The following is a 19548-nucleotide window of genomic DNA, read 5'->3' as shown; positions in this document are numbered from 1 at the left end:
CACACCCTCTCCAGCATTTACTGTTGGTAGATTTTTTGATGATGGCCATTCTAACCTGTGTGAGATGACATCTCATTGTAGTTTTGATTTGCATTTCTTTAGTGATTAATGATGTTGAGCATCCTTTCATGTGTTTGTTGGCAATCTGTATATCTTCTTTGGAGAAATGTCTATTTAGGTCTTCTGCCCGTTTTTGGATTGGGTTGTTTGTTTTTTTGACATTGAGCTGCATGAGCTGCTTGTAAATTTTGGAGATTAATCCTTTATCAGTTGCTTCATTTGCAAATATTTTCTCCCAAAAGACCCTGAATAGCCAAAGCAATCTTGAGAAAGAAAAACGGAGCTGGAGGAATCAGGCTCCCGGACTTCAGACTATACTACAAAGCTACAGTAATCAAGACAGTATGGTACTGGCACAAAAACAGAAATATAGATCAATGGTACTGGCACAAAAACACAACAGGATAGAAAGCCCAGAGATAAACCCACGCACATATGGTCACCTTGTCTTTGATAAAGGAGGCAAGAATATACAGTGGAGAAAAGACAGCCTCTTCAATAAGTGGTGCTGGGAAAACTGGACAGGTATATGTAAAAGTATGAACTTAGAATACTCCCTAACACCATACACAAAAGTAAATTCAAAATGGATTAAAGACCTAAATGTAAGGCCAGACACTATCAAACTCTTAGAGGAAAACATAGGCAGAACACTCTATGACATAAATCACAGCAAGATCCTTTTTACCCCACCTCCTAGAGAAATGGAAATAAAAACAAAAATAAACAAATGGGACCTAATGAAACTTCAAAGCTTTTGCACAGCAAAGGAAACCATAAACAAGACAAAAAGACAATCCTTAGATATTTTTGAACTAGACCTTTCTTGTCCATTTCTGCTGCCACTGCCTTGGTTCAGGTCCCCATTTCTTTTTTTTTTTTTTTGCGGTATGCGGGCCTCTCACTGTTTTGGCCTCTCCCGTTGCGGAGCACAGGATCCGGACGCACAGGCTCAGCGGCCATGGCTCATGGGCCTAGCCGCTCCGCGGCATGTGGGACCTTCCCAGACCGGGCACAAACCCGTGTCCCCTGCATCGGCATGCAGACTCTTAACCACTGCGCCACCAGGGAAGCCCCCCCCCCCATTTCTTAAATGAGTGATTATAGGAGCCTCTTGGTTTGTCACCAGGATGACCTTTCAAAACTGTAAACCTGAATATGACAATCTTCCTATAACCTTTCCTTGACTCCCATCACCTACTTAATCAAGAACCTGCACAATCAAGTGAAAACTCTTCAGTATGACTCTCCAGCCTCACCTTTCACCTCTTACCTATTCATATAGTACTGTTCAGTAATATCAAATTATTTTAAATTTCTAGCATATATGAAGGTGTATCTCTTATAGTTTCACAATGGACATTAATATATTAAGGGCTCTGTGAAGACCTGTTATATGGGAACTTGCTTACTTTTTTTTTTAATTGAGAAGTTCCCAAATATATTGAACTTCTAAATTTCACTCCTACCTTTACTCCTTCCCCAGGAGTAGCAATCACATCTCATAGGACTTTCTGAAGTTTTGATGACTATGATCTAGAAAATACTTATTTAATGGATGAAATCAAAATCACTTAGCCAGAGGATATGGGGAGGGGGAAAGGTAAGCTGTAACAAAGTGAGAGAGTGGCATGGACATATATACACTACCGAATGTAAAACAGATAGCTAGTGGGAAGCAGCCGCATAGCACAGGGAGATCAGCTCGGTGCTTTGTGACCACCTGGATGGGTGGGATAGGGAGGGTGGGAGGGAGGGAGATGCAAGAGGGAGGAGATATAGGAACATATGTATATATATAACTGATTCACTTTGTTATAAAGCAGAAACTAACACACCATTGTAAAGCAATTATACTCCAATAAAACTGTAAAAAAAAAAAATCACTTAGCCAGACATTCAAAAGACATTATTCCCCAACTCTCAGCTAATTTTCCAGCCTTTCCACTCCATACAGAAGCTCTTCATATATCCATACTCACTCTTATCTAAAAAAATCATTTTACTTTCTCATCTCTCTGTCTGAGCTCTGGGCATTTATCAGCCTAGAATGCCTCTCTGGCCCTGACCCATCCTTCATTATTCAGCTCAATTCCTCTCCTTGGTTTAATGTGTGGCTCACCTCTTCAATGAAGTGATCTTTTTCTATGAACCCCTTTAGCAATTATTGCCTAAGCCATTACTTTGCAATTAATCATGTACTACTTTGTCACATATTTCTGCTATTGACTAGAAAGTTATTTAAATTTTTAGCATGCATCTGTTTTGCTTTTCAAAAAATGTCTTTAAACTCTTTGACCTATACCTGGATTCTCTTACTGTTCACCCAGGGCAACTATATATAGCAGGCACACCATAAATGGCTGATCTTTTGTTGCTGCTTCTAAACCAGCAGAAGGGATTTACTAAAATCATAAGCTTTTATATTAATGCAGTGAAAGAGAATTTCAAATGATGGGGAATTTACATATTTTATGTTGTGCAAACGAGGCTGACTTTGAGATTCCTAGAAGAAATAATGCATATCTTAAAGACAGTGCTTTGAATTTTATTTGAGATAATTATTCTTTGACAGGGAAAAATAACCGTATTCAAGAAGTAAAGACAAATTTCATCCATTATGATTAAATATTGATGCATCATAGTTACTTCATCAGATATTTTATACCTCTCCTATTCCACTGGAGAACAAATCAATTACATTAAAATATTTTTCCTGTGATTAGAATTGAATTCTAAAGTAGCACCTTTCTGCCTCCTACACAAGACAAATACACCTACCAGAAAGCACACAACTGAAAAATGAAAGCTGCAAACAAATGAATTTTCCTTCATTTTTATCACTAACCAATACCTACCATAGCATGACAGAAACCAATAAACACTCAATGCAATTTACAGTTGCACTAGCATATGGTATTTCCCCAATAGCTTTCCTGATGTCTAAACCACTACCTTGAAAAGTACTGAATCCTCCTACCTTCATTCTACATTTAATATCTGTCACGATTCTGCCTTTAGAAAGACAATTTAGTCATATGATGATAGGTAGTTCGGTAACTACCTGACAAATCAGACTTTTAAAAACTCTGTTGTTCTCTTAATTTTGATTTGGAGATGACATTTATTGTTATGAACTTGTCAGATATAACCTTGTAATGGTGTGCATGTAGCTGATATATTTTAGTGCTTATTTACTCATTTTACTTGAAATATTTATGTAAATATACATGGAAATGTGTTCTTTATAAATCTCACATGAAAAATTATTCTGTATTTTTGGCAAGTCATCAGAATAAGATGCCATCTTTGAGTAAGATGTATTTTCCATTACTCTTCCTTGTTTCTAAACCCCAGTTGTAGCCATATCAGTCCTCACCACTCAGTACACCTGGACCTGCCCAACTATCAGTCACCCTTGAGGAAGGTCGGGACACCCCTGGGATTTGCCACACAAGGTACTAGCCGTGATAGACTTTGTAAAGTCGGCTTGAAGTAGCACATGGTAAATGTTAACTTAAAAACTGAAAATAACAAATGATGTACTGGACTTACTTTAACACAATCTTTATTACATGTTTTGGCCTTTAAAATGCTAAAGCTAAACTGGATATTTTTATTTCTGGTCCTTTTGAAAAAATGTGGATCCTCTGCTTTCTCAAGATAAGTTGTGAAATTTAGATGGAGGCATTTAAATCCCAAATCCAGCAGCTTCTCTCCATCATCTTGTTAACTGCAAATAAACAGCATTCAAACTTTGTTAAATTTGTTCCCAAAAGGGTTTTCATACAGTCAAATATGAATTTGGGGGGGGGGGTGAATGAATCCACTTACATATTACAATCTTATTTCAACTTTACCTATATAGAATGAAGTCCCTGATTTTATCTGCGGTGCCTATCACTATGCCTGGCATTTGTTATTTGATCCATCCATGGAGAGAGGGGGATACAAGAGGAAACATTCACAAAGAGCGCTGAAAAAAAACAAGTGTAATAAAAAACAATCCTATAGCTCTTTTCCTATATCACGCATTTCAAAAATGAATCTAAGAGAGGTTAAGAGAAACTCAAGTTATTGCTGGCAGAGCTGGGTCTAGAACCCTAGCCTGAAGCACAGGCTCTAGCCCCTATGGGATGCTGCCTCCCTGGGATATAAGGACTGACAGGAAATAAGCACCTCTTCCGACTCAGTGTATTAGCATACCTTTTTTTTTTTTCACAAAATCTAAGGGTTTTTCTCATTTTCCTTGCTTTATGCCATTTCCGCATCTTTAAAACATGTTTAGAAAATTCAACAAGCTATAAACAGTATTTTTTTATTAAGAGATGTGACATTAAGAGGTGTCACAAATGTAGAGAGATTCAGTGTTCGCTGTATTCTACCAGCCATGCTGTAAAGGTTAGAAAAGTGACATGTACTAATAAGACCCATGGCACTAATGAGAGGATCTGGTGCCACATAGTATCTTAAAATCCTCCCCAGGGTTCATTACTATGCCATGTTGATCATGTCATTTTTAGTAAATTCAAGAGTGACTCATTCCTGGCTGACAGCTAAGTGCAGATACCGTTATGTTACCTCTAAAGCTCTGTCAGTGAACTTGTCAGAAAATAAAGCAGAGCCTCCTTACTAGGAAAACATAAACGTCCAAACTTCCCAGTTTTTTGTCTTAACATGCTGAAATTTCCTGTATGCTCTCTACTGAAATATTAATTTTCAAGCATGGTCTGAACAAACATGCTTTACAGAAAAAACTCATCATTGTGCCTTCACACAAAGGCTGTATTATCCTTTTTGTCTTGGAAATAGATTTCTATTTTTACATTAGTTTCAACAATGTGCAAAAACCCTTAGCAATTGTTTTTCAAATATCCTGATATTTTTATTTATTTATTTATATGCAGAAGAAAAATTAAATGTCTATTTCCCTAAACAGAAAAGACATTTTTGTCACACACCTATGGTCACAAATATATAGTTCAGTTTGGGTTAATCTCTGAAAAGCAGAGCTTATAAACTCTTGGGAGCTTTGGTTCAGCCATCTTGTCATGTGGACAGTGCATGCGAGAAAGCCAGCCTGCCGAAAAAAAGAGAATCATGGAAATAGGGAGGAGACAGAGACAGAAGAAGGATGCATACATTCCCTGAGGTCCTGACCACTTCCCAGTTCTTGCATGCAATCCTGAGGTCATTCTGCACGCTTTGATTTTTCTGAGACAACTTATACTTAATCAGTTAACCATTTATTTCTTGTTTGCTTCGCATTGCTTTTCTACTTAAGCTTTCTCGGTTTGGTTTCTGTTACTTGTAAATAGAGTCTTATTTGGTACCCAGGCCTCAACTGTTGTTGGTGGTGGTGGTGTATGTGTGAAAATGACATGAGGATAGATTTGTTTTTTTAAAATAAATTAGACTGCCAGAAATAAGGCTCTGGTAGAATGGGACAAACTACAGATTAATGGGATGAAAAAATTATAGGTATCCATCAGGCTGGGTCCATCAGGGAAGATGCCTCCAGAAGTCAATGTACAAAATCTGGCAGGGTAGAATATTTTATCAGAGAGGTTTTACAGATAGATAGTTCATGGTAAAAGAGCAGGGAGGAAGGATATTGTGCAATCTCATAGCTGAGAATATGACTGCTCGTGGTGACTGAGATCTAGGGAGAATACAGTATTTAAATTTGGGGCTGTTCCATTTGTGGCTATAAATACAGATACCTTGAAAGGTGCTGTTACAACAGAGCTCATCTACTAAAAGTGGGTTATAAAATGGAGTCTGGTTGCAGAAAAAAAGGTTAAGTGCTTGAGTACAGAAACCCCATGGTTCTCGACCAGAGGCGATTTTGCCCCTTTGGGGATATTTGGCAACATCTGGAGACCTTGTTGGCCGTTACAACCAGAGTAGGAGATTGTTAGTGACATCCAGTGGGCAGAGGCCCCGGATACTTCTCAACATCCTGCACTTCCCAGGATGGCCCTGCACAATAAAGGATTATCTGATCCAGACATCAATAGCGCCGAGGCTGAGAAACCCTACTTAACCAATAAATAAAAACAAGTGGAATCTTTCGATACTTCAGAGTGAATCTCCAAATTCCAGAGTCCTGCTGATTCTCATCTGTGGAGTTAAATCAGTTTCAGATATTGAATAAGGGTTGTGGGGAGAGGAGCTTATCCTTGATTGAGTCCAGGTCCATTCCCAACTGGCACATTTAGTCACTGCCGTTATTTTGTGTGTGTGTGTGTTGTTTTTATTTTTATTAAAAAAAATTTTTTTCCAGTCATTAAAAAAAAATTTTTATTGGAGTATAGTTGCTTTACAATATTGTGTTAGTTTATACTGTACAGCAAAGTGAATCAGCTCTACGGATACATATATCCCTTCTTTTTGGATTTCCTTCTCATTTAGGTCACCACAGAGCAGTGGGTAGAGTTCCCTGTGCTATACAGTTGCAGTTATTTTTATATATTATATTTCTCAGCCTATGGCTAGCCTGCAGATACAGGATCCAACCTAACTGTACCTCAGTCGCCTCAGAGGCTTGTCAGTACTGGGTTCTCGAAGGCTTAAAGCAACTGCATCCTGACACACTAAGCCGAAACACAGAACTGGCACAGTGGCCTATTTCATTGTATGCCATAGCAGAAATGCTAAGCTGGGAGCACCATACTATAACAAGAATATTACAGAAAGAGAAAACATTTATAAGACTTCTAATTTGATGTCTAATAACTTGAAAAGTCAATGTAAACTGAAATAAGAAGATGATTCTATAATTTTCTTTTAAAAAGAAATACAGGAAAATGTTGGTGTGTCAGTGCAGAGGTATTTCATCTACCCTGGCTCTGCATTAGGCCTAGGAATGTGTATCTATTTGTGCTGTACAAAGATTCTGAACGATGCAAATTTCAGAGAAACATCCTTACACACAATCACCAAAACATGCGAATTCAGCAATTTTGTTTGACTGACTCTCCAGGAAACAGCATAAGAATGCTCCTACCTTTGACTCGAATACCCACTGTTTTAGTTTCCTATTGCCGCTGTAACAAATTACCAAGCCCTAGTGGCTTAAAACAACACAAGTTTATCATCTTACACTTTTGGAGGTCAGAAATCTGAAATGGGTCTCACTGGGCTACTTTCCTTCCTGGGGCTCTACAAGAGAAACCATTTTCTTTCACTTTCCGGGTTCTACAGGCTTCCCCTATTCCTTGGGCCACGTCCCGCTTCTAGCATCAAAACCAGCGATGATCTGAGCCCTTCTCAGGATGACGTCCCTCCGGTTCTTACTCTTCCGCCTCACTCTTCCCTCTGTAGGGAGCCTTGGTCCAACAGGACAATACAGATAATCTACTTATCTTAAGGTCAGCCCTTTGCCATGTAACATAACATTTTGATAGATTCTGAGGATTAGAATGTAGGCATCTTTGTGGGAGACCATTACTATTGCTACCACATTCGCTAAAAAAAGCATTTTACAAATAAGTAGATACAGCTTACTAAGCTGTATTAGTCACAGAATCAAGCTTTGGCATTTGAAATGGGATAATTACATCAGACATTTAAAAAAAGATAGCAAGCAAAACCTTGAGGCTTTAAAAGAATTTCATGATCTTGTAGAAAACTCATTTCTTAATACAGTCTAACTTCTGGAATGTTCACAAAACAAATGTAATTTAGGAATGAAGGATTCTCAGGATAACATGACATTATCAAATAGTTATTAACTTTATTATTGCCATAACATTAAGCATGGGATTTCTAATTTTATTAACCTTTTGATATGTCACAAAAATCCTGCCCACACTCCAGCTCTCCATCCCTAAAAATGTAATTCTCTTTAAAAAACTACAGAAGTTAAAAATACTCCTCCTTCCTACATTGGGAGTAAAATCAAAGCAAGTGCTATAGAGGACAGGGTGAATACTGCAGTCTTGTAGATGATCCTTCACATTGGTGATGAGGAACTCTGAGATGACATTTCAAAGATACTGACAAACTCAGGATCATTGATATCAATAATAGAGTTGATAGTTTTCTACAGAATGAAACTACCCCTTGGAAGAAGTATGCTTTAGCCTTTGATTCACTTATTAAATTTAGTAGTAATTTAGTAGAAGGAGTGCAGGAAATCACCTAACTGCCTCACACATTTTTAGGAGAAAAAATAAAAATGACATAAAGGTAGATCAATAATGCATTTTTCCGGGAAACCAAGAGATTTCCATCATTTCCATTCTATAGTGACAATTTCCCTTTCAATGATCACAAACCTGATGAACATAATGATGCCTCTAAATAGAAAAAAAAAAAAAAATACTCGATTTTTTTCTTTTTAAGACATCAAGGAAATAAACAGTGCATTTAAAAATGCTTACATCCTATAATAACAAAATGATAATGAGGACGACAATGAACACTTTAGCACTTAACAGGGCTTTCCTTTATCCACAATACCTAAGTTATTCTAGAAAACAAATACAAAAAACCAAGCAAATGTATCTTCTCTAAGGTACAAAAAGTTCATGAATTTAAATAACTATTTAAAGCTACAGAATAGGAGAGGCTATATGGTATAGATAATTGTCAGCTGAGTTGCATGAAAAATAAGGAGTGTGAGATGTGTGTTACTGAAAACAAATGCCATATATCTTACCTATCCTTTTATCTATCTATCTATCTATCTATTCTATCTCTCTATCTCTCCATCTATCCACTTACCTATCTATCTATCTGTCCCTCAAATGCATTTTGAGGTCCTGGAAGGCTGAGAACATGTCTGTATTTCTTACATCCCATACAGTGCCCAGCAGTAACTTGATCTTAGTAGGCAACATTGTTTTTGCTTACTGCATTCTGCAGTACTGAATACTGACATTATCAGATATAGTACAGTGATTAAATGACAAAGAGCTTTAATATAAATTTTTAAATTGCCAATTCATTGTTATCTAAGTTAAGTATATTCTATATTTCAAGTAATGCTTCCCAATTTTATTTATCACACTGATCTAATTAAACACCATTGGCCCAGAGTAGTGAGTACTGACTGGTTCCCTAACTCAACTGTAATATCATGGGAAGGTTTAGCACTTCATTAAAATTATAACCTCATCCACTGCTAGCTCAATCATCTAATAATTTAAAAAATGTAGACTGTGTAAGTAAACAATATAAAAAGATAATCTGTATAAAATTTTAAAAATTGCAGGTACATTTTAAGTCCATGGGAACATAAAAAAATGCTGGAATTTATTTATCAGAGTTTCCCCTGCTAAGCAACAAAATGAAGCATCTTTGGATGGTAATGAAAAATTTCACTCTCAGGTACAGTAGTATGTGATAATAATAACCTTAAAATAGCAACCAGCTTGCAATAACTGAAGAAAGAAACTACTGTGCCATTAATCCACATAATGTAACTGATTTGATATTGCCTTTTCCAATCTCTCTCACAGCTTAAGACAAAATACCATGTTCCAATTGAGAAAAAAATATTTAGGCCTTCCCTCGTGGCGCAGTGGTTGACAGTCCGCCTGCCGATGCAGGGGACACGGGCTCGTGCCCCAGTCCGGGAAGATCCCACATGCCGCAGAGCGGCTGGGCCCGTGAGCCATGGCCGCTGAGCCTGCGCGTCCGGAGCCTGTGCTCCGCAACGGGAGAGGCCACAACAGTGAGAGGCCACAACAGTGAGAGGCCCGCGTAACACACACACACAAAAAAATATTTATTAAAAAAAAACTTTCAGTACATAGAAAAGAAGCATTCATGGTTCTCAAAAGGTGGACTATACTGGGTTGTAAGATTACTACACTGTTCTTTGCTTTCTGTGTTTTAGTCAGCATCCATCTTGTGGGAAAGGGATGAACAGGGGAAGCTTCCTTAATTTAGTTCCTTTCATCTGAAGATTTCAAAAGCTTTGCTGATGGCTATTATTTACAGTCGCTGAATAAATGGGAGCACTGAGCCAATGCGAGGCTATAACCATTCTGTAAATGAATTACAAAGCAGTAGAATCTTGTTAAAACAAGTCGGAATGTAAAATGTCTTAGGCGTCCTGCTCAATTGTGAACTCATCTTCCATTTTTCTAAGCAACTTTCTCCATTTTAGAACTTTATTCTGACATTTTAAGATTAATAATGACCTTGCTCACTTGTTCACACAGAGTCATCGGCCCCTGATTGTTTTTAGAAATGTAAGCCAGCTAACGTGCTACCTATGTGCGTATGCATGAAAAAGTGGGTGGGGAGAGGGTGTATGACATTATGACATGAAATCTGAATGTGCTTTAGGATATAAATTGTGCAGAGGAAATAAAACGAGAGAAAAATAAGTCTTTAGACTGAAAATTGATGGAAAAGGAATGGAGGAAATTAATATTAAGTGTAGAGGGTTAGAATACCTAAAAAAGCAAGTCTACGACAAAGTAATTTTGGACAGGAGGCTACTAAGAGACATATGAGGACAGGAGTTGTGTGCAAGAGGCAGAAATGTGTGGGGCTAAAGATGGGGGGCAGAAAGATATGACTCCTAATAAATACAATACAAATTTTTCATTAATGAAATATCTATGAAGGCTTTTTCAAGTTATGGCTCCCACACCAGGCCAATCATCTGAACCACCTAAAGAATGCTCATAGATCAATTCCCATCGTGTGCTCCCCGGAGATACTGATTTATTAGATCTGGCTTAGAGTCCAAGAATTTGACCAATATTTTTCAAAGGTTCTGGGGAATCTGAAAGTATAAACACTTTAGATGATCTAACCTTCCACTATGACCAATACCTAAGAAGCCTATCCAACTCTGGGAGCAGCAGATACTTTGCTAGCTCCCATCAGCTAACACTGAGAAACTTAAAATAGGAACTGAGGAAGGATGGGTTTGTCCAGGTATCCAAAGCCACACTCAGAGTTTTCTGGTGTCAGTATGCTTGCATGATCTGTATCTTGAGATGCTCTTCTGTTACCTGGCCTAGATTTTTTCTCCCTGCTTATTTCTTGGACAGTGACCCCAGTGCAGCCCAACTGGAAGACCAGACTTTATTTGGATCCTTAGGCTGTCCTGCAGTCTGCCCGCATTGTCAAGTTTGTCTTTAGCTTTACCTGCTATTCATGCAAACCTCACAAATCTAACAGACACAGAATCAGGGAAAGTTTGAGCAAAGCCTTTCACCAGCGTGCCCCATGAGCCCCTCAGGACTTTTCTTACACTGTTCAGTCCTCACTCACTCTGACCCTCTCAATTCAGAATCAGTGAACAACAGCCCAATGATTTTGCAGAAGTTTACCTAAATCAAGAAGAGTTCTTAATCACATGAATGATATTCTATCAATGTTTTTAAAGAGTGATCTTTGCTCCTGAAGCAGAAACACTGGTGGCCTTGTTAAGATGCATGTTCTCAGGCTGCATAACCTATGGAATTAGAATCCATGTGTGCAGAAGTTATCGCTTTACATTTTAAAACTAAATTTGCAGGTAATTTTTCTGCACATGGAAGTTTGAAAATTGTTAGAAAACACAGAGGTCATTTAATTAATTAGATAATTATTTACTTTGTTAATTGATTCCATAAACAACAATTTATTGCCTTCCACGTGCCAGGTACTAGATAGGGTCTGGGAATGTAAAGATGGTTTGAAAAGAAAGTAATGCCTTCCAGTGTGGAAGACAGACAAGTCAATAGATGATGGAAATAGAGCGATTGGTGCTATGATGAATAAGCACAGGGCCGTCTAAGCATGTGGAAGGTTTAGATGTTTTGGAACGTGGTTGTCTGACAGCTGTGCACTATGATTACATGAGTTTGCTTTAATGGGGTGCCAGTTGTTTTCTGTCTACTTTATACACTTAAAAAAATCACAAAATGTTTAAAATTTTTCCAGTGAGACCGCAGTGTTTTTCCTTATTGTACAGCCCTTTTGCATTTAGACATTTTAAAATGGCATCATTGTTGATATAAAAAATTGTGTTCAGATGTAACTTTAAAAAAATCAAAACAGAAGAGCCACACTGAGACAACCAAAATGCTTTGACCTCTATTTTTGCTACTCAGTGAGGTGATTATAATGTTTTGAGATAATATAACTGAGTTGTTAGTGTTTCATAGCCTTCCTGAAATTTTAATTTACATAATTAGTTTGGGATAAATTACTTACCGGAAAAATACATACAGAAATTATTATGTGAAGGATGACAGTATCAAAACCAAATCTGAACTATCGATACATTATTTGTTACTAGGTTTTTCCAGATGTTTGAGTTACATGAGGTTTTAGAAAATATGGGACATTTTAATACAATACTTCCAACACTATATAAAGATTTAAGGTTTTATATCATATCACGTAAGTGACAGGACATCTAATATTTATTTTTTAAAGAGTAAAAGTAAAAGCCAAGTTTTTTCAAGTGCAAGAAGCCCATGATCAAACTTTTCTTTCTCTAATGCAATGTAAGCACCATGAATACACAACAGACTCTGCCCACAGAATCCACTGTGTTGTCAGGGAGACAATCTGGTGTGACAAGTGCTCTGATAGGTGCCACTGAACCAAATATACTGTGAAAATATTAAATATTGTGTTGTATACAAAATATTTAACTTTTGTGCCTCACCTGTGTAGAATGTACGATCGCCACCACTAAAGGGAATACAAGATGAATAAAGCCCTAATATCTAGTAAACTGGACGAGACGAAGACATATACACTATAATCTCAGTAAAAGTAAGGTAGATCTCAAGAGGAAGTACAAGCAAAGAGCTCAGAAAAGGGTGAGATTGACTTTAGATGGGGTGATAAATGAAGGCTTCATAGAGGGGAGAGAACTGAGATGAGCCTCAGCCTGGCTATCTAATAAATGTAAAAACAGTGTTCATTATTGCCACCTCTTATTGAATGCCTTCTATTGACCAGCCACTCAACTAAATGCTGGGCTAATAAGTTCTTATGAATAGCCCCATATTTGAACTAGATGTTACTCTCTTCATTTTATAAATGAAGAAACTGCAGTTATTAGAGTTTAAGCAATTCTGCCTAGGTCACGCAGCATTATTGAAGAGCCTGGATGCCATCCCAGGTATCTCTGACTTAAACCCATGTATTTTACGCCACACTGCCCTGCATCCCTGTCCTAACAACTGGACCTAAATACAAAGAAAAATCTGTGAAAAAATAAAAGGGTATTCAGATAGATCAGTGGTCTTCAGCTGTTTGGTGTTATAATCTACTAAAAGGAACTGATGAAAAACATGGAGTCTCTCCCTAGCAAAGTACCTATTAAACACATCGACTTACAATTTTTAAAAGTTTTCCCCTTGAATCTGAGATGAGAATCTGATGAAGACTATGGATCTTCATGTCTCCAAATTGTTGCCCATAAATTCAGTGCATTCACTGGCCCTCTCATGTCTCTGGGATCCCTGTACCTCAGGATTGGGATCCCAGGAGAGGATGGTACCCTAGAACACAGGCAGTAGAATGGTAAAGGAGCTTATTCTGTAATAAGGTTTCTTTGCAACCTCAGATCTTTACTTCTTCCCTTCTGTTCAACCAACACACCCAGTAGGTACGATAATCTAGCTTCTCTCCATTGCCACCACCGCTAAGCCATGGCCTCGATCAGGGGGCCTATTCTAACAGTTTCCTCATTATTTTCTTACTACAAGTTTCTCCTCCACTCTGGTCTATTCTCTACATTGCTTTATGGTATTTTTCTTATATGAACAGTTTGTCACTCTCTTATTTAAAAACCTCTTTTGCTAGCACAAATGACAAAAGTAAAAAATCAACAAATGGGACAACATCAAATTCAAAAGCTTCTACACGGCCAAAAAAAAAAAAAGTCAACAAAATGAAACGGCAGCCTATAGAATAAAAAATTTTGCAAACCATATTTTGAATAAGGGGTTAATATCCAAAATATATAAAGAATTAACATATATGAATAACAAAAAACCCAAACAAAATCTGATATTAACATGGGCAGACGAACTAATTAGACATTTTTCCAGAGAGAACATCGAAATGGCCAACAGGTACATGAAAAAAATGTTCAACATCACTAATCATCACGGAAACGCAAATCAAAACTAGAGTGAGATATCACCTCACACCTATTAGGACGGCTATTGTCAAAAAGACAAACAGATGCTGGTGAGGATGTGGTGAAAAGGGAACCCTTATACACTGTTGGTAGGAATGTAAATTAGTCCAACCACTAGGAAAAACTATATGGAGGTTCCTCAAATATTAAAATTATATCTACCATATGATCCAGCAATTCCATTTCTGGGTAAAAATCCAAAGGAAATGAAAACAGGGTTTTGATGAGATATATGCACACCCATATTTATTGCAGCATTATTCACAACAGGCAAGATATGGAAACAGCCCAAATGCCCACCAATGGATAAATGGCTGAAAAAGATGTGGTACATATATACACAACTGAATACTATTCAGCCATGAGAAAGGAAGATATCCTGTCATTTACGACAAGGATGGACCTTGAGCACATTGTGCTAAACAAGGTAAGTCAGACAGAGAAAGACAAATACTGTACAATATCACTTATATGTAGAATCTAAAAAAGTCTAATCTGTACAAAAGAGAGTAAAATGATGGTTACCAGGGGATGGGGGGTGGGGGAAATTAGATTGATGGTGTTTAAGGGTACAAACTTGTAACTAGCAGTAAATAATAAGCCATAGGGATCTAATGCACAGTATAAGAAACATAGTCAATAATACTGTACTATAATAATGTAATGTGATAAATATTGCCTCAGTGGCAATCATACTACAATATACAAATGTATCAAAGTAAAAAAACCTATTTCGCTTGCTTTTTACACTAATTATGGAACTTCTTATCAAGGTATGGGCCACTCAGTATTCCACAATGTGGGCCCAAATCATATTTCTCTTTCATTTAAAAACCAACCAGACCTGTGTGGGCCGCTGCCACCTCCCAGGCGCAGACATGGCGCTCGACCCCGCAGAGCCGCATCTCAGACGAGTCGAAAAAGATGTTTTGATCCCTAAAATAATGAGAGAAAAGGCCCGAGAGAGATGTTCTGAACAAGTTCAAGATTTCACTAAATGTTGCAAGGACTCTGGAATCCTTGGGGTAGTAAAATGCCAGAAAGAAAATTCTGCATTGAAAGAATGTCTAACTGCTTACTATAATGATCCAGACTTTCATGAAGAATGCAAAATGGAATACCTGAAGCAAAGGGAAGAATTCAGAAAAACTGGAATTCCTACCAGGAAAAGGCTGAGGAAGCTTCCCACAAGCATGTAGGCAACTATTCAAATGATACTCAGGAACGCCAATGTTCATGGAAATCACAGTCACCTGAAATGAGGGACTCAAGGAAGTGTGTTTGCTTTATCCTTAATAATGGAAATAATTTTATCTGAAATAAAGTTTTTTTTTAAACTTAAAAAAAAATAAAAATCAACCAAGAAAATACTTATTCATTATTTGAACTATATACATTTGTTTGTGCTTACTTTTCTTACTTTTTCCTTTACTTTTTGATAAACTCCTACTTATACTATTAGAGCTAGCTCAAGTAGCTTCTCTGTGAAGCCTCTACCAACTTCCCCACCCACCCACTCACTCACTCACTCACAGGACACTTTGTTCAGGTATCTCTTGCAGCCATGTTTTACAGTAATGGATCTATTTTATGTAAGTATACTCTGCAGAGGTGTAAGGCTAAGGGCCGTGGCCCACTGATCTTTGTATCCCAGTCATCCAGCACAGTGCCTGGAATATAGTGTGTGTTCAGTAAATAATTTTTTATATACAAAAGTGAATGAAAGATGAATGAATGAATAATCATTGAACAGAAGTTTCATATTATATCCAGGATAGTTCTCAATGTACATTTTTTCCTAGTTTGCTTTTACAAAATTTATTAGTGTTACTTTCAATTATCACTTCTACTAGGACAATGTCATTATTTTGTTGTTAAAGGAAGTTGCGCATGCGCGTGCGCGCGTGCGCGCGCACACACACACACACACACACACACATTTATCCCAGTACTGCTGCTATGCATTCAGAAAATGGCCAATTTTACAACCAGCTGGTTGACATATAATTGCTTATAATATATCTGGCAGGCAAAAGAGCAATATATATATATATATGTGTGTGTGTGTGTGTGTGTGTGTGTATATATATATATATAAATAAATTGTTCAAGCTATTGGAAGCAGTGATTCAGTTTTTAGAAAGTTGTTCACCATAAATAATTGTATTTAATCATTTAACTCTAATCTTGTTTAGTACAGCAATATTTTTAAACAGAAAAAACCTTGAGATATCTGAAATTTCTAACATGATAATATAGAAGAATATTTAATCATCTGGGGAAATGTTAATTACATACTGTTAAGTGAACAATGAGTTACAAAACAGGATAGATACTAGGATGAAAGACACTTGAGTAAAATATACATTGTGGAGTCTAGGAAGACATTTAAGAGAAAACAACACTGGAAAACAAATTTATTATTTTCCCAAGCACTAGCTGTAGAATCATGTGTTTGTGCGTGTGTGTGTATAAAACTTTAATAAAAACATGCCCCACGTGCCATAAAATGATTACAGATGTATGATAAATGCTAATTTTTATGAGAGCCCCCAGGGAACTTTAAATTATTAGTAAAAATACAATGATACCTCTTTATTCCTCCCTTCATTTTTTTCATTTATTCCTTCAGTAACCTATGGATGAGAGTCTAATAGGTGTCAATACTGTGCTAAATTCGTAATGACCAAAATGTTTTACTACCCTCATGAATCCCAAGTTCTAGCTACTAAGCAGTGCCTAAGAAAATAACCTATGTATTTACAAGGTATTATGGAAATTTACGGAGGTAGGAGGGGAAAGGGTTAGAAAATTGAGATGAATTGGAGTTTAAAGTTTGAATTAGGCTGAGTTGATGGAGAAGAAAACCAGTGCCTCAAAAGAAGCGGCAAGAGCAGAGGCAATGGAGGTTCAAAGGAAGTTTTGGGTGAGAAAAGTGAAGTGTCCTCTGTGTCTGGTTTTGTATTGACCCTAAGAACGACAGGAGATAACTCTGGAAAAGAAAAATGGGCAAAAGTGAACAAAACACACACTAACGGATTTTCATTTCATCCTATATAATAAAGAGCTAGAGAATGTTTTCATTTGTTAGTTTGTTTACCGCAGGATGTCTTTATTTGTTGTTTGCTTATGCAGTAGGTAGGTAGGTAGAAAGAAGGCAGGTAGGCTCGTTGCCTGGCTGCTTGGTTGGTGATTTTAGTAGAGAAATAAAACAATCAGAAATTTAAGAAAGGACCAACAGCAATAAAGATGAACTGACCAAAATCACCATGATAATCACTATGAACATCAATTAAATACTTAGGTAATAATGTTTATTCTGCTTTGCCTGTTTGGAATATACTGAGGACTTTGGGTGTCATATCAATTGTCATGATTACTTGAACACGCTATTAAGATATTCTCTGCATGTGTCTTTCACTGCCAATAAATTTTCCCTTTGTAAACAAAAGTTTTCAAACTCAGTTTATAATGATACAGCTGCCTCTAATATTGAAATTGGTTATTATTTTATCCTTAATGACATTTCTCCAACTTCAAAGCGGTTTTTAAATGACTGAATCTATATGTCTTTTTTCCGTTTCTATTTTTCTATAAACCACCTTAGTTTGTTCATATCGAGTTAAACAACAACAAACAAAAAAAGAAGCAATAGCTACAGAGCACTTTATACTTATTTGAAACCCTTACACATACAAATTACCAGGACATTATGATTATTTAAGTAAATCCATCTAACAGAAAGGCTAAAACTATAACCTGAATATGTTCATTCCATTGCTTGTCATTAGATTTTGGTCTCAGTCACCAAGTAAATAGATTAACCGAAGTTATGATTTAGTTGTTAAATAGCAAAATTTAAAGAAAATGAGGAGCACTGCGCAAATGTAGAAACTATTTATAGTACTACAACTGACAGCTTTAAAGTCCATGACTTGGCAGGACAATGATACAAGAAAAAGAAACACATCCTTTAGAATTTCTAACTTTTTATTCTGTATTGTAGTTGTAGTCGAGGGACCTTATATATAACAGTGGAATAAGGGAAAGAAATACCAACTACTGATTGGATAAGTGGAGAATCTGTTCAAAATATGTAGTCATACATGCCAGGTACTTTACTAATATTCATGGATATGTTTTGAATCTTATTAAAATGATATTTTCTACTTTGGTGAACTAGCTTAATGAAAAGACTCCAAATTTAACTTGAATTTTGCTAATTTTAGCTGTTAAAATAGGCACTTTTATATTGGCTGCTACGTAATCTCTCTCAACCAAGTGAAGAGTTAAGGTAATACCTCATTATTTATTCTATGGAGAATGAAATGTGTGCATAGATACAGGGCCTTCATTCCTAGGAACACGCAGATAGACTAAGAAAGAAAATCAGATAAGCAACGCAGGAACAACTCAGAAAGATTAACTTAAGGAAAATGGAAAATAATTAAATGTGGATAGCTTGGCTTTCCAAAGCCTAGAGGGACATGCTAAATACTGACAAAATACAACAGTAAAGTCATTTAGCAAGACAGGTCATTTGGTAAAATAACAACAATAACAAAAACCCATTAATGTCTGGTCTGTTTTATAATATGGTCATGGTATTCTGTGGCGTGTCAGAGATGAATCTGAAAGGTTCTTGCCCTTGCCATTTACTCTCCCTATGACTAATGGCTCACATTCGTTAAACATACAGAAATTATTAGAGTTATACTTAGACACACATACACATATGCACACACAAAAGCTAAATTAAACTCAGGAATACTGAACACTTACCTTCTAATTAACTGAGTTGCCTGGAAGTACCCTGTTTCCTGATGTTAATAAGAACTCACAAATAATAATCAATGCAGCCAGTTAAAAATACAAACTCAGGGCTTCCCTGGTGGCACAGTGGTTGAGAGCCCGCCTGCCAATGCAGGGGACACGGGTTCGTGCCCCGGTCCAGGAAGATCCCACATGCCGCAGAGCGGCTGGGCCCGTGAGCCATGGCCGCTGAGCCTGCGCCTCCGGAGCCTGTGCTCCGCAACAGAAGAGGCCACAACAGTGAGAGGCCTGCGTACCGCAAAAAAAAAAAACAACCAAAAAAAACCAAACTCAGTGAAAAATATAATTTCAAGTTAGGTGACTAATGTTCTATTGAATATATAATAATATAGATAATATAATAAAGTCTTATTATTAATGTTAAAATATAACTATTATAGCCATCCCAAAGAATAAATCATTTGGAGTTGTTCCAGGCTAAGTCAGCAGAGTGTCATGGACATTTAACATAAAAAACACTTCTTGACCCTGAGGATATAAATCAGAAAACTATTAGCTGAGGCACACTAGTTGATTCTGCGAAGCTCTACACACAGCCT

At 37.0% G+C, this 19548-nt stretch overlaps 1 protein-coding gene and 1 pseudogene across 1 annotated transcript in view; one reads left to right on the top strand and one right to left on the bottom strand.

The window, feature by feature from the left end:
- KCND2 (potassium voltage-gated channel subfamily D member 2) overlaps window positions 1–19548 on the bottom strand; it is a 467201-nt gene that overhangs the window by 317410 nt on the left and 130243 nt on the right. The window lies entirely within an intron of this gene.
- Window positions 15035–15488, top strand: LOC137228625 (COX assembly mitochondrial protein homolog pseudogene; annotated as a pseudogene).

Source organism: Pseudorca crassidens, chromosome 8, assembly GCF_039906515.1.
Source record: "Pseudorca crassidens isolate mPseCra1 chromosome 8, mPseCra1.hap1, whole genome shotgun sequence".
Lineage (NCBI taxonomy): Eukaryota > Metazoa > Chordata > Mammalia > Artiodactyla > Delphinidae > Pseudorca > Pseudorca crassidens.
This window is presented reverse-complemented; position numbering and strand designations above follow the sequence as displayed.